Genomic DNA, 15,838 nt, shown 5'->3' with positions numbered 1-15,838 from the left:
GGTACCTGAGCCTGGGGTGATCAGAGAAGTTGGCTAGTGTCCTGAAGTGAGAGAGTCCCACGTGCTCTCGTGGTGGTTGGCGGTATGGGTTCTAACCTGGTTAGTTTGGCTGAGTTGGCATTCTTCAACTGTGTATTTTCTCCCTCCTAGAGTTGTTCAAAATATTTTATTCCTGCCTTTGTACCCTCAAAGAGTTACTAGAAGGTAAAGACTTTATATAAGTGAACATATTATGTAACCAGTGAAAAGTTAGAGAGATAGAAGGTAAATTTTTTATGAAGTTATATTACAAGAATGCTACTCTGATTCAGCCTTGAAATATATAAATTCAATTTAGAGAACTTTAGAACCAGGAGAGATGTCTGGAGATCACTTGGGTCCTGTCTCTGTTCGCAAACAGGTAAAGTCCAAGACTTATTTTCTCCTGGAAGGCAGCCAGAGTCTCCCTCAGTAGCCTCCTATATTACCACACTGATGAGAAAAAGATCAATGGATGTTTATTTCACAGTGACTTTGCTTATTAAGTTACTTCTTCAGTGTACCCAGGAGAACCCTGGGGATCTGAGTGTTATTAACGAAGCCTCTGGATGTTCCTAATTTATCCACAAGATGTGGCTTGAGATCTGGCTCATTATATGTTACTGATGACCCTGGCTGGTGGTGGTGGTGGTGTTCAGTTGCTTAGTCACGTCCAACTCTTTGCAACCCCATGGACCGCAGCATGCCAGGCTTCCCTGTCCTCCATCATTTCCCAGAGTCCACTCAAACACATGTCCCTCGAATTGGTGATGCCATCCAACCATCTCATCCTCTGTCATCCCCTTCTCCTCCTGCCTTCAATCTTTCCCAGCATCAGGGTCTCCTCTAATGAGTCAATTCTTCCCATCAGCTGGCCAAAGTATTGGAGTTTCAGCTTCAGGATCAGTCCTTCCAATGAATATTCAGGTTGATTTCCTTTAGGATTGACTGGTTTGATCTCCTTAAAGTACAAGGGACTCTCAAGAGTCTACTCCAGCAACACAATTTGGAGGCATAAATTCTGGCTGGTGTGGTCAGTAGTAATCTCCCCAAATTCAGAGTTCTTGGCCTTTGAAAGTGGTGGAAAAGAGACCTAAGCTAAAGCTAGGGCCCCAAGTTCTAATAGTACTTCACTGCAAACTAGCCTGTTGATCTTGGATAATGACTTGATCATTTGGAACATCATTTTTCCTATGTGTGAACCCACAGGAAGGGGCTACGTGATTTCTGAGTCCCTTTCAGCAAGGACAGGAGACATTCGATCATGGGGGATTTGAATGGCTATGTCATTTTGATAGGATGGCAAAGTAGTAATAATCTGCCGGGCAGCTGGTTGTCTTTGATGTTTGGTGGTTAATAAAATGGAAAGATTTACATGAATAGCTGAGTGCATCTTTCACTCTGGTGCCAGCTAGCTGCTGACTCCTGTTCCTTGGTTAGCCCTTGGTTACTATAAATTAAACTTAACTGCTTTTTTCCTTGGGAATGGTGCTCAGTAAATCAGCACTGAAAGAGAGTGGCTCTGTCAAGTGGGCTTTTCATGGGACACTCTAACCATTGGAAAGACAGTGCATTGTCTGGCCCACTAGTTTCTGTCTTGGCAACTGTTTTATTAATAATCCAAAGCTGTCAAGGAGGCATAGCTCATGTGACTTGGGTTCTTGGCTGCCTCTTCTGGCTGTTAGGGTCAGGCTCATCCTGTTGGTCTTTTTTCCCTCTGAACCCTCCATTCTGTATGTGGCAGGATTAAGTTAGCTGACATATTTCCAGAGAATAAGATCATTAAACACCCCTCCCCCATTTGTTTTAAGTAAGAGGATAATTTTATCAAAAATTAAACTGTCTATGAGTGCTAGTGTTTGTAATGTCATCCATATGGCTCTCCAATATGGGCTGGCCCAGCAGCCATGAATTGATGGTAATTCTCCGTGTTACTGAGATGGTACTGGTCAGGCATGTCCCTACGCTTGCAAATAATTAATGTTTTTGTTTTAATTATCTAGTTAGAACTATGGAAGCCATCTCAGGGCACCTTGAATACTCACATTAGAAAAATAGAATGACCCTCCTGTGCTCTCTGTAGCTGGTTGGCTGAGCTTGAGAAGTTATAGGTGTGCAAAGAGTTTTCTCATTAAAACTAGAGTTGGTGCTGATAATTCCATACATTCTCAGCTCCTCCCTCACCAACACATCAGTGCTGAGCTCCAGAGAGACCAATGACTCTTGAACTTGGCCAGAAGCTGCTGCTGCTGCTGCTAAGTCACTTCAGTCGTGTCCGACTCTTAGAGACCCCATGGACCGCAGCCTACTAGGCTCCTCCGTCCATGGGATTTTCCAGGTAAGAGTACTGGAGTGGGGTGCCATTGCCTTCTCCGGAAACTTCTGCATTTACTCACAAGTAGAAAAGAAAGGTGAAGTTATCTCCACTTGGCTTTTCAGCTCACAAAGACTCAGCATGTAATTGCAGTGGCCTGTGAGGCGCAGCAATGAGGTCATTTTAATGGGAATAAGACACCCCTCCTACAATAATAAGGGTTACAGACTTAATCACTGCTCTGTGGGGAAAGCGATCAGGATTAGGCAGTTCATTACGGAAATGAAGACTTGTTGAGAAAACCCTCAAAACAGAAAATGAAGTGCTGTTGATTATGTACCTGCTGCTTCTGAGGAATAGCCTCTCCTCAGGGTGCTGCTGCCCCGCTGAAGGCCACATAATATCAGAAAATGTGCTCTCAAAGAATTCTGTTATAAGGCGTCTCCTGAATGGCCAGGAGACTGGACGTTCCTGTCCACCAAGAATGCTAGGGGCTGAGACCTGAGGTGAGCACTACTAACTGAATGTATAGCTGTGGGATGGGAACTGGGTACCCTTCCACAGTGTTTTGTCTTTGTGATGCGGAACCTGAGTTGTTGAGGTCATTTAAAATAGTAGGAGGCAACATGTCCTATTTGGAGGAAAAAATAAACCACACTGGTTGGAAAGAGCCTTCCTAGCTTGTTAGCCTAGGTTTGTGTTTGCTGGTGACATAATTTGCACGTTGAGGATGGAGCTGACATAATCTGTGCTTCACACGTCTACTCTTGGTGCCAACTTCTACATTCAGAACACCTGTGCACACCTATGACTCTACCTGGAGGGCATGTTGTTGAGAGTGTCTGCTTAGTCTGTGTGTGTGGTGAGGCAGGGGGCAAGCCAGCAGCGCTGAAGGGGTGGTCTGGAAGCCATCTTCAATGCATGATTGAGAGTAGGTGAATAAGTGCCCAGCAGCCCTGTTTGTTGTTTGGGAAAGTCTGAGGCCTGTTCCTTCCTGACTCCCAGAGCTGGCCATGAACTTGAGTTCCAGTTGTCCACAGCAGTAACTGGCTCCCAAGAGCACCTTGAGCTTCTTCCTTTTCATTCCTGCTTCTCTTCTCTACTCCATCACCAATGGTTCCCAAGTGAATGAATTCATCTGAGTCCTTGCCTTAGGCCTGCTTCGGGGGAAAGCATTGTGTTACTTAGTCGTGTCTGACTCTGCCACCCCATGGACTGTAGCCTGCCAGGCTCCTCTGTCCATGGGATTTCCCAGGCAAGAATACTGGAGTGGGTTGCCATTCTATTCTCCAGGGATCTTCCCGACCCAGGGATTGAACCTGGGTCTCCTGAATTGCAGGCAGATTCTTTACCATCTGAGCCACCAAGGAAGACTTCTGGGGGAAACTAAGGCTAATTGAAGGGGTGATGTTGCCATTAACAGGACAGGTTAATATTCCCGGGATATAGTGCAACTGTTTGCATGCAAGACTCTGTTACCTCAGGGGATGATTACTCAGTGTGATACAGCCTATTCCAGTTTATTTCAGGGGCTAGTTGACATCATAGAGACTGCCTTTCTCTGGCTCTTAGGAAAGTGAAGTGATCGTGGACTTAAGCGACCGTGTGTTATGCTACAAAAACAAGGTAACCACATTATAGTTTAATGCTAGCTACGTAGTTCTCCTTGGTGACGTTCTTCTAAGAGTGACGCAAGACTCTGGTCTTTTTCCATCTGGGGGACGCTGAAATAGGAGGCAGTGGACAAAGTGAGGTGGAGGTAGCAGCAGGCAGGGTTCCACTGAGCCAGGGGCTGATGTTGGAGGAGCAGGTAGGGATGAGGAAATCCTAGAAGAAACATACAGTAGACCCATCCATCTACAGGAAAGATTTGTGTTAAATCTATGTGCAAAAAAATAAAAGAGACCTCATATTAATGATCAGAATAAATGCCCAATTTGATTTCTAAAATGCCAGGTATCCACTTTGTTAGGTTGCCCTAAGTCAATCACTATTATACAAAATCTGTCCAAGAATAGGCCGGCTAGTGCAGGTCGTCAGTCAGTCCCTCTACCGGTACCTGACTCGCTGCAGCAAAAGGCAGACCCGACAGTTGTCACTCTGCATCTTGTCATTTGAAAAGACGAACGGTGATGAGACTGTTTTGTTTGTTTTATGTGGCTAATTGCAAGGTTCGCAGAGTGTGGATCCAGGCAAACCTGGAGCTTTGAGGTAAACTGAACGGGTTTTTATGCGATGGTTGAACCTAGGTTCTTTTATCAGGGGACACAAGAGTAAAAGGAATGCAGAATGCAGGTTTTTTACCATCTGGGCCACAAGGGAAGCCCCTTGAAGCACATAACCACAGGGAAACATAGGAACTTCTGTCTTTTTGAAAATGTTAAACTACTGAGTAGAGAGTAAGTATGCACAGAGGATTTGAGTAAGCAAACCAAGGATTGAACTTCAGCAATTTATTACATGTCACTTCCGTCACTTGGGGCAATTTTCTAACTTTTCAACTTCAGTTTTCTCCTGTCCAAAATAGGATAATACTGCCTGGATCTGAGATTTGGCATGAGGATTACATGATTTCACAAGAAAAGCACTTGGTGTGGTGTCTGACATGTGGCAAGTGCTTAATGATGGTAGCCATTGTAGTTTATGTCCTGCTGTGTAAATAGGGCTTCCAGTTTTCATGTATTGTTTGCATAATTATTTGGATGGTGGTGGTTTTGTCGCTAAGTTATGTCTGACTCTTGTGACCCCATGGACTGTAACCTGTCAGGCTCATCTGTCCATAACATTCTCCAGGCAAGATTACTGGAGTGGATTGCCATTGCCTTTTCCAGGGGATCTTCCTGACCCAGGGATCGAACCCAGGTCTCCACCGCAGGCACATTCTTTACCAATTGAGCTACCATTTGTAAAGCATCTATTGGATGCTAGGCATGGTGCTAGATACTAAGAATGGATGGGTGAAAGAAAGCTCAGTCCTGAACGTGAGACTGAACTCAGTCCCTGAGGGAGGAACAGTAATACTTGCTTCCCAGGTGGTTGGGCCCCTCCGAAGACATGAAAGTGTTTGCTAAGTTGAAGTAGGTTGTAGAAATACCATTTTTTTCCTCCCTAGGGCAGTGATCCTGCCACGTTGACGTGAGGAGTTTGCTTTTGTTTCTGAACAGAAGTAGACTGGCAATGGCTTGTCTACAAGTCTTGGATGGGAGAAATGAATCAGCTCTCTGAGGCTACATCTCCTTTTTGTCTTTAAGTGTCTTTGAACTTGAGATCTTAACATCAGTCCTTATGCCACATCACCTGTAGACAAACCCCAAGGAGATAGTTATTATTGTCACCTCTGTGGGACTCGAGAATCCAAGAAGTAGTGGTGCAATGTGCTGAATGGGATGGAGGCTGGCTTGGAACCTGGGTTCTGTAAGTGGGGGCTCTGTTCCTGCCCACAGGCACCAGGATACATTGTCCTCTGTGGGTACATATTGTTTTGGATCCTGTTCTTGATTTTATCAACTGATGAGGGAAGAGGGAAAATGAGAACAATCCATTCAGCTGAGCATAGCTGAAAAGGGGGTGGCATTCATCTTTCCCAGACACCATCTCTAGTATACAGAGAATTGAATAAACACCGGTGTGCCCATCCTGATAATTAAAACTCCTGAAAAAGAATGAGTTAGCCTGGAGGTATCATTACATGGAATACTAGCTTATTGTCTTTCAAAACAGTGATCATTTTTATGTCCTGCCATAAATGATCACTTAAGTGGTTTGAAATGACAACAGGACACAATGCTCTCCCCACCCCCCCCGCCCCTCCCTGCCTCATGCCTGTGCTAGAAAGCTGAACCTGCTCTTGAAGAGAAGTGCCCATCTGTACTGAAAACTTTCATAAACACTCTCAATGTTTTAATAAGCAGTGGACTGCAGAAAGCTTCTGTTGATCAGAGTAGGGCTGCTGAAGTTTCAAATGGTGGATGGAGAAGGGGGCAGATGGCATCTGAAATTGCTTTGAAACCATCTTGGAGGCTTTTGTGGATTGAATGGTTTCCCCTCCTGAAAGATATGATGGAGTCCTAACTCTTGGTATCTGTGATGTTAGTTGCGAATAGAATCTTTAAAAGAATTATTTATTTTGCTGCACTGGGTCTTACTTGTAGCAGGTGGGATCTTTGATTTTTGTTGTAGCATGCAAGATCTTAAGTTGTGGCATGCAAACGATTAGTTGTGGCAACATGTATGTTAGTTTCCTGACCAGGGATCAAGCCTGGGCCCCTTGCATTGGGAGTGCGGAGTCTTAGCCGCTGGACCACCAGGGAAGTCCCTGGAAGTAGGGTCTTCACCGATGTAACTACGATGTAGCTTAGGAGAAGGCCATACTGGAGTTGGGTGGGCCCTTAATCCAGCCTGACTGGTGTCCTTAGGAGAAAAGCAGAAGAGGCATGGAGGGAGGATGGCCATGGAAGGTGAGGCAGAGACTGGAGCAGTGCAGCCATCAGCTGCTGCTGCTGCTGCTGCTAAGTCGCTTCAGTCGTGTCCGACTCTGTGCGACCCCAGACACGGCAGCCCACCAGGCTCCCCCGTCCCTGGGATTCTCCAGGCAAGAACACTGGAGTGGGTTGCCATTTCCTTCAGCTATCAGCTAAGGAGGCCCAATGATGGATGGCCGCCACCAGAGCTAGAACGGTCAAGGAAGGATTCTTCCATGGGTCTTGGAGGGTGGATGACCCTGCCAACACCTTGATTTCAGACTTCTAGCCTCCAGAGTTGGAGAGAATCAACTTACGTTTGAAGCCACCAAGTCTGTCATAGTTTGTTGTGACAGCCCTAGGAAATGAATTCAGAGGTGTTTGTGACTCACAGAGGGCAAATAGATGCATGCGTATTGGGGAAGAAGGTTTGAAATATTGGATAACCACCACATTCATTCATTTCTTCATTTTCCATTTAAGCAGGAGGCAGTATTGTTTGGTAATTTAGATCCAGGCTTAGGAGTCAGATCTACATTTGATTTTTCAGCTGTACTACGTCCATGCAGGTGACTTTTAAAAAAATTTTGTTGGAGTATAGCTGATTTACAATGTTGTGTTTCTGCAGTGCAGCAAAGTGAATCATAGCCTCTAACATTTGTTGATGAACTATCATATCCTTGGCTTTGTGCCTTGAGCTGAATATGTAATATCATTGTTTTCTAGACAAGGAAACCAAGGCTCGGAAGGAGTAAGTCAGTTGCCCAGAGTTAAATAGCTAATAAGTGGTTGTGGAGCTAGATAGAATCCAGGTTGTTAGATTCCAGAGATTCTTCTATTAACCACTATGAAATATTTCTCAGTTTCCTTAAGTGTTGAGTGAGCTGGCTTAAAATACCTGTCACAGAATTTTTATGAGGATTCTAGTTAAAAGAATTAAGGCAACATATGTACAGAATGAAAATTAGTTGTTCTTTAAAACTCTTCATCACTAACTACAGACCCACAGGAAGTTGAAAAAAAAAATAGTACATTGAGGACCTGTGTACCTTCAGCTCCAATGATAACAAATTACATAACTGTAACATATGGAGAAGGAAATGGCAACCCACTCCAGTGTTCTTGCCTGGAGAATCCCAGGGATGGGGGAGCCTGGTGGGCTGCTGTCTCTGGGGTCGCACAGAGTCGGACATGACTGAAGTGACTTAGCAGTAGCAGTAGCAGCAACATAACGTCAAAACCAAGGAAGTGACATGGGTAGATTCTTCAGTATTTATTCACATTTCATCAGGATTTACATGCCTTTATGTATGTGTATGTGCATGCATTGTTATGTATGCAATTGTATCATCTGTTGAGATTTGGGTAACCACCACAATTAAGGTACAGAGCGCTCCTGACCCGGTAACTCCCTCAGGCTGCGCTTTCATAATACATCCCACCCCCAGCCCTAAGCCCTGGATACCACTAATCTCTTCTCCATCTCTATAATTTTGAGAATGTTATATAAATGGAACCATACTGCGTAGAACCTTTTGAAACTGTTTTTTTCTTTTCTTTTTCCCTCAGCACAATAGCAAACACTTTCTGAGCACTTCTATATGCCAGGTGCCCTGCCAGAAGCGGTGGGTATGGACAGGTCAAATCCCTCACTTTAGCTTCAGCTGGTGAAGTCGCTGGCTTGCTGTGTTTCTGGGGGGCAGATAGCTTCAGCTTTCAGAAGAATCAAGGGATCATTTCTCTGGTGGCCCATTTTGCCTCTTTTTATATTGGCTTGTATTTCCAGCCCATATTGTTTCTCAAGTCAAATATTCAGAGCATCGCTATTAAGGAGTCTGTGGGGAGAGTGCAAAAAAAATCCGTGTTGGCAATATTTTCATCCAGACAGCTCCACTGACACCTAGTTACCCTTTATTGGGAACTTTAATTGAGATCTCCTGCAGATTGTCGTCTTTCGTGTCTCCACCTTCTCCCATCATAGCTGCATAGTTTGGTGCATTTATGTACAGAGGTTAATTCCCCATGACTTGATCTACAGCAGGAATGTGGGGATAAGAATTGAGGACTATAAGTTGATATGTTATCTATTTAAAATGTACTGAGAGAACTTTTCAGCTATGAAAATCCAAGGCAGGGAGTGGAACAGCTTGTTGTTTTACAAAAAGATTAATATCCTGATACCCTGGTTTCTAGCATCATCACTGTTAACTAAGAATCTTTGTGCTGGGAGCAAATCAGCTTCTTTGGACCTTTTCTGTGAAAGGAGCACTTTGGACCATTTGAGATTTAATGTGTTTCATAGATAGAAAAATAATCTTTTCTGTGTTTTGTGGTTCTACTGTTTATATAGTCATCACATCTCGGGACACCAGAACAAAGATGACTTTTAAAAAGTCTTCGAAGGCTTGATGGTCCCATTTATTACCCAGCCCTCAAACCTACCTGCATCCCTACCCACCGACTTTGTCTTACTGTGCTCCCCTGGAAGGAATGTCCCCGCTTCTAATAAAGGCTGACCTCTCCCTGAATGCTCCTGCATCTCTCTTCTGTCTTCTGCATCATTTTCCTCTGTTATTGGCTTATTGACTGCAGCTTATGAATGAACTCTAGCTATCACGCATTTTAAAAATAAACGGTCTTCCCCTCATGCCAAGGCCTCCTCCAGCCACCACCTTATGCATCTTACTCACTTGATTGCAAACATCTTGAGAGTCATACACCCTGGATTTACCTCCCCCGTTTCTTTTAACACGTCCAGCTGGGCTTCAGTGTTAACACAGCCTCCAAGGGGCCAGGCCTAGTGGCCCTTTTCTGTCTTGTTTGGTGACTTGTCTGCATTATCTCCCCTCTCGAATCATTCTTTTCTCAGCCTCTGCTATGCCACACGTTTTGAGACATTCCTCCTCATTTTCCTTTGCTGGCTTCCCCTCCTTAGGGGGAGAGTAGCAAAGAAAAAAACACAGTGCGTGGTGATTGGCCCAGGTTTAGATTCCAGTTACACCTCCTACCCGTGGGGGAGCTTGACCAAATCACTTCATTGAGCCCTGGTTTCTCAGCTCCCTTTTCACAGCTGCCTCATAGGGGTGTTAAGATGATTTCATGACCATATGCACAGTGGTAAAGGCACGGACGTGTTGATACTATGCCTAGCATAGCCTCAGGCCCTCTTTGACTATAATTAAGAATATTTCCGTGCTTCGCCTTCTGTCTGAGTTGAAGGTTAATGCTATGGTCTAAATGTCTGTCTACCCACAATTCATATATTGAAACTTAATCCTCAAGGTGATAATATTTGGAGATGGAGCCTTTGGGAGACAATTAGGTCATGCAGGTAGGTAGAACCCTCATGAATGGGATTGGTGCATTTATATAAAAATGGGGGAGCATTTTCTTCCAGGGGAAGACACAGAGAGAGGTTATTTTTGAATGGGGAAGCAGACCCTCAAAATACAGAGAACCTGACCATGCTAGCAACCTGACCTCAGACTTCAAACCTCCAGAACTGTGAGAAACTAGTTTCTGTTACTTCTGAACTACCCAATCTCTGGTATTTTGTTAAAGTAGCGTGAAAAGGACCAAGAGAGCAAGTGAAAAGAAAAGTGTGTTTGTCACTCAGTTGTGTCCAACTCTTTGCGATCGTATGGACTGTAGCCCACCAGGCTCCTCTGTCCATGGGATTCTCTAGGCGAGGATACTGGAGTGGGTTGCCATGCCCTCCTCCAGAGGATCTTCCTGACCCAGGGATTGAACCTGTGTCTCCTGAATTGCAGGCAGATTTTTCACCATCTGAGCCACCAGCAAAGCCCAAGAGAGCAAGGCTCATATCTTTTCTGTGGAGGAGATCCACTGAAAGTACATGGTGGGTCCCCAGGCTGGCTCAAAATCAGATATGCATCATGTAGCTGGTTCCTCCTTTGCAGGACCTCTACAGGCCTCTTCCCCAGCAACCCAGTTCCCACAGCTGTCCCCTGCCCTGAGGCTGCCGGTTGCAGTCCCCGTTTCCAAACACAGCTTTGTCATGGCTCCTAACACTGGCTGTCATACTAGAAAGGAGTCTGATAAATTCTAATTGGGGCCAGAATGATGGATCATGTTTGGAAGTGCTGCAATGATGGCTTTTTCCCAGAGGTCTTGGGGAGAGGCAATGCTGAAAAGCTAAGATCATTTCTCTCCTGGAGGAAATCCCACCTTTGTGGCAGGTTAGGGTTGGGATATTTGGAAGCCAAGGGGCCTTCCTAGAGCCTTTAAATCAGTGGTATTCAACCTTTTTGGCAGCAGGGACTGGTTTCGCGGAAGACAATTTTACTATGGACTGGGGTGGTCTCAGGATGATTCAAGCACGTTACATTATTGTGCACTTTATTTTTTTTTATTACTGCATCAGCTCCACCTCAGATCATCAACCATTAAATCCCAGATGTCGGGCACTGCTGCTATACATCATCTAACAGGTGGTTGCTGTCTCAGCTTTTGCATTTGCCAGGCCCTGCACGCTCTCAAAGGGCACTGGGGAAGTCATTTGCTGGTGATTAGAATACTTCCATTAAAAGACAGAAAGCTTCATCTAGGTGCATATCCATTCTTGATTTGGTCCTGGGGAGTGGAAATCAGAGGAGTCAGCCACATTTACAGGTAAAGGATGACACAGCTATTTACCCAAAGCCAGCCAACCCTGAATGTTTAATTATTCAGCACTTGACTGCAGCCTGCTTTCTCCAGCAAGAAGAGAACCTGGGAAAAGCCATCAGTTTCTAATCAATTTCTGTCGGAAACTGAATGAAAAGGGAAATATCCAGCATGTGTCTTAAGGTCCTGCCTGATTCACCCTAGAATCATTGTTGATCCTTGGTGACTGTGTGTATAAACATAATGTTTTATTCTGGGATAATTTTAGACTTACAGAAAAATTGCAGTGATATTAAAGTCCCTATAGACCTGACTAAGGTACCGTTCATACTATATTCTAGACTTATGGAGTCATAACATTTTTGCCCCAAAGAGGAAAATTGTTTGCTTATCACTTCTTTTCTGTGAACCTCCTATGTGCCAGGCACTAGGAATACTACAGTGAGTGAGACAGCCCTGGCCCCTCCGTGGGGTCTGAAAGTCTAGCTTGATGGTATGTATGTATGTATGTATAGCAAAGGCTTTATACAAAATGGGAGACAAAGTAGTGGGCTAGAGCTATAAAAACAAGTACTTTGGGAAAAAGCTGCAAATTCCAACGAACACTGTATACAAGCTTAACATGAAAGGGATAATGAATTATAGCTTCATGGTTTTTAAAGGGGTCTTCAGACCATCAGCATCATGTGGGACCTTGTTTGAAATGCAGTTTTTCAGGCCCCAGCCCATATTGGATTCAGAACCTAGAGGAGGTAGAGTCCAGCAACGTTTGACTGGACCCTATTTGAGCAAGCTCTCCAGGGTATTCGGATGGATGGTTGAATTTGAGGACCAGTGTCTAGTGGGGAAAAACAAATACTAAATGAATAATTACAGACGTGGTATTTCACCAGGGAGTCAGAGCTCCAGGAAGTTAGGGAAGCTTCTGTGACTTGGAGTGTAGGAAAGGCCTGTTTGAGGAAGGGATGTTTTTTAATTTTTTAAAATTTGTTTATTTGGCTGCGCTGGGTCTTTGATCTTCATTGCAGCCTATAAGATCTTTAGCTGTGGTATCTAGTTCCCTGACCAGGGATCAAACCTGGGCCACCTGCATTGGGAGTGGGGAATCTTAGCCACTGGACCCACAGTGTCCATTGTGGCTGGACACAGTGGACACGGGGGAAGTCCCGCAGGAAGGAATGTTTAATTTGCCATCAGAAACATGAGAGAGCCCAGTGGAAATGATGGCAATGTGTTCTAGGCTGACACACTGCTTAGAATCAGGTGAACGGAGATCAGACAGGATATAAAATTGTGAGTCAGAAAATTTAGTTTTGGAGACTTTCCTGGGTATCCAGAGGTTATGATTCTGCACTTCCACTGCAGGGAGAGCACGGGTTCGATCCCTGGTTGGAGAAGTTCCACGTGCTGGGTGGTGTGGCCAAAAAAAGAAAAATTAGTTTTTGGTCCAAATCCAGCTTTAGTTTAAGAGTCTAATTAACCAGTTCTCTGCATTTCCTCAATAGTTCAGTTAATAAAGTTTTTGAAAATCAACTCTAATGTTGCATTGAGAAGACTCAACAATAAAAAGGAAGAGCTTTGTGATAAGGGATGAAAAATCCATTGCAGTGCTGACATTACTTAAATTAATTCTCTCTGTTGAGCTGTAAGGCTCCCTTGACTATCTGGGTCTCATTGTCCTTACTTGTAAAATGAGGTTGCACCAGATCCTTCCAGCCATTTTCTTTCTGATTTCATGATCCAGATTTAGTTATACATGTCATTGCACTCATGTTTACTTTTTGAAAGTACATTTATATTCATTTCCTCTGAGAGCTAATTCTACACCTGGCCTACTGATAACTTTTGGGGAGCTTTTAAAATTCTTTTCTGTGAAATTATTGCCATAAGTTTATCCCACAAGGATATATTATTTGCTCTAATGATCTGGTAATTATCAGGTAATGAAATGGCTAACCGTAAGCATATTATTATTAAGGGCAGTTGCTGTGTGAAATATTTTTGTCATGCAGTTAGATTTCTTGTATTTTAGTAATGCATAAGAAGTTCCATATTGAGGAGAATGAAAATAGAGCAATATCCTTCCATATTCTGCTGAAATAAATCTTAAGCCAGTCTGTTAAGAGTCAAAGGAGCCTAATTCCATGGACTAGAGTTTAAAGCCATGCTTTGTCTCTGACTTTTTCCTTGTGCCCTGTTGTCATTCCTCAGAACTCTTCCTTCAAGGAAGGCTGAGATTGTCACCCTGAAGCGGGATTAGGCAACTGCATTTCTAAGCTGACCATCCTGACTTACCTGGTCCCTCTACTGAGGAAGTTTCATTAGGAGAGTCCTCATTCTGATGGGCAAAGAGTTTTACATACAAAGCCAGGCATGTGATGATGGGTCCTTAATAAGAATAAAGTAAGTTTTTTTTTTTCCTTAGAGTTTTCTGTCTTCAGTTGAAACAGTGGATTGACAATATCATGTTAGTTTTACATATACAGCACAGCAATTTGTTTACACATATATCTATATCTATTTTTCAGATTCTTTCCCCTTATAGGTTATTAAAAAAATACCAGTAGCATTCCCCAATCTATATAGTAGGTCCTTGTTAGTTATCTATTGTGTATATAGTAATGTGTGTATGTTAATCCCAACCTCCTACTTTACGGCTCTCCTAATCCCCCTTCCCTTTTTGGTAACCATAAATTTGTTTTCTGTGTCTGTGAGTCTCTAGGAATAAATTAAGTTTTAACCAAAGGGTGTTCAGACCACGTTGCTGCATGTGTCCCCATGTGACGGACATCAGAACATGGCAGAGTACTCATGCATCTGCATTATGAGGAACTTTGTGCTGAATGTAGAGATTCACAATGATTGATTTCAGCCTCTTAAATTTTTCCCCCTGGATTTTGGCAGCCCCCAGGCTGGTATGTAGCTACTCAGAATCCCTCATGCCTCAGAAATGTTTCAATGGTAAATAAGAAGTTGCAGGGTGGTCTTCTGAGCTGGAAGAGCTCCCTCCTTCCCAGGTTCAATTATCACTTACCTACACTGACAATTGTCATACGTGCTTTCCTTTCTGTCTACTGATGTGCCATTTCCCATTCTTGACTGTAAGCTCCTGGAGGGCAGGTCCACAGCTGACTCATCCTGGAATGATACCATCATTTAACAGTTGGGATAGCTAACCTGGAGTCAGGTACTTGACGTTTCACGTGTTCCTCCCTTTACCTCTATGAAGAGGGCTATGCACTATGCCCAATAATACATATTGTGGCTTGTCCCTGAGGTAGGTGGTTTTCAATCTCAGCTGATAGATGGGAAAACTGAGATACAAAAAGGTTCAAAATTGTGTTAGGGACACTGAGCTCGTTAGGGCTGGAGCCAGAATTCAGATCCATTTCTCTGTCATTCAAGCCTTGTCTTCTGAGTAGTGTTGTCTCACAATAGCAAGGGACCTTTAACATCCTACAAACTCAATAATTGTAGAATGCACGAGTGATTCTCTGTATAGGTTGTGTGACTGGCTGATAGACTTTGGGGAAGGTGGTGAATGCATGAGGGGGCTATGTGGTATGTACTTGGAAAATATGTGTAGACAGTAAGAGGGTCCATGAGAAATGCTTGCTTTCTGGTTTTTTTTGTCTGTGCCGTGCAACATGTAGGATCTAGTTCCCTGACTGGGGATCGAAGTCATGCTCCCTGCATTGGAAGCTCATGGTCTTAACTGCTGGACTGCCAGGGAAGTCCCAGAGAAGTGCTTTCAATGTGAAGGGATCAAAAGCCTAATTACTTGAGTAAGGCAAAGGAACTACTGAATTGCTTGCTATCGTACTCATGCCCACAGCCTACTGTCTCTGGCAAGAGCAATATTGTTCTTGTTTATTTTCCATATTGCATTGTTGGTCACATCATTTCTCCAAGTCTAATGCAATCAGACTTCTTAACTTTTGTTTGCTGATTCTGATACAACTCCTTATTTGCGCAAGTATGACTTCATAGGTAAAGAGATTCAGATCTGGGGAGTAATATTGCTACAAGAAGTACCTTTGGGACTACAGTCCTCTCTGCTCCATGACTTCCATGCCTTGCTCTGCATTGCATTCCACTTCTATTCCACTCTATTCTACAAACATTATCTTGAGTATATGATTAGGAGGTGGGCCTTTAGGAAGTCTCTATGTCATGAAGGCAGAGCCATCACAAATGGGATTAATGTCCTTATAAAAGATCCCAGAGGCCTCCCATGCCCCTTCAGTCATGAGAAGACAGAGTGAGAAGATGGGTGTCTTACGAACCAGGAAGTGAGCTTCTCCAGAAGCTGAATCTGCCATTGGTGTGGGTGAATTTTTAGCTTTAGAACAGGAAAGAAGACATTTGATTTTCTGAGCCCTTTGGGTATCTAATATTTTGAACATTGCAGTCAGAAGTA

The 15,838-nt window shown here is 43.8% G+C and overlaps 1 protein-coding gene across 48 annotated transcripts in view; it reads left to right on the top strand.

Annotated features, from left to right (window-relative positions):
- Positions 1 to 15,838, top strand: part of LOC147348197 (uncharacterized) — a 544,560-nt gene that overhangs the window by 124,637 nt on the left and 404,085 nt on the right. For 7 of the 48 annotated variants that reach the window (XR_015151212.1, XR_015151207.1, XR_015151196.1 and 4 more), the window contains exon 3: positions 2,191 to 2,356. The exons of the other annotated variants lie outside the window; for them this stretch is intronic. The gene's annotated coding sequence lies outside the window, so the exon portion shown is untranslated. The remainder of the gene's footprint in view (positions 1 to 2,190; positions 2,357 to 15,838) is intronic. 48 annotated transcript variants of the gene reach the window in all.

This window comes from Bos grunniens, chromosome 22 (assembly GCF_055505025.1).
Source record: "Bos grunniens cultivar Pamir isolate PY7600 chromosome 22, Bosgru_T2T1.0, whole genome shotgun sequence".
Taxonomy (NCBI): Eukaryota; Metazoa; Chordata; class Mammalia; order Artiodactyla; family Bovidae; genus Bos; species Bos grunniens.
Note: the sequence above shows the minus strand (reverse complement) of the source record. Positions and strands in the feature narration are given on the sequence as shown.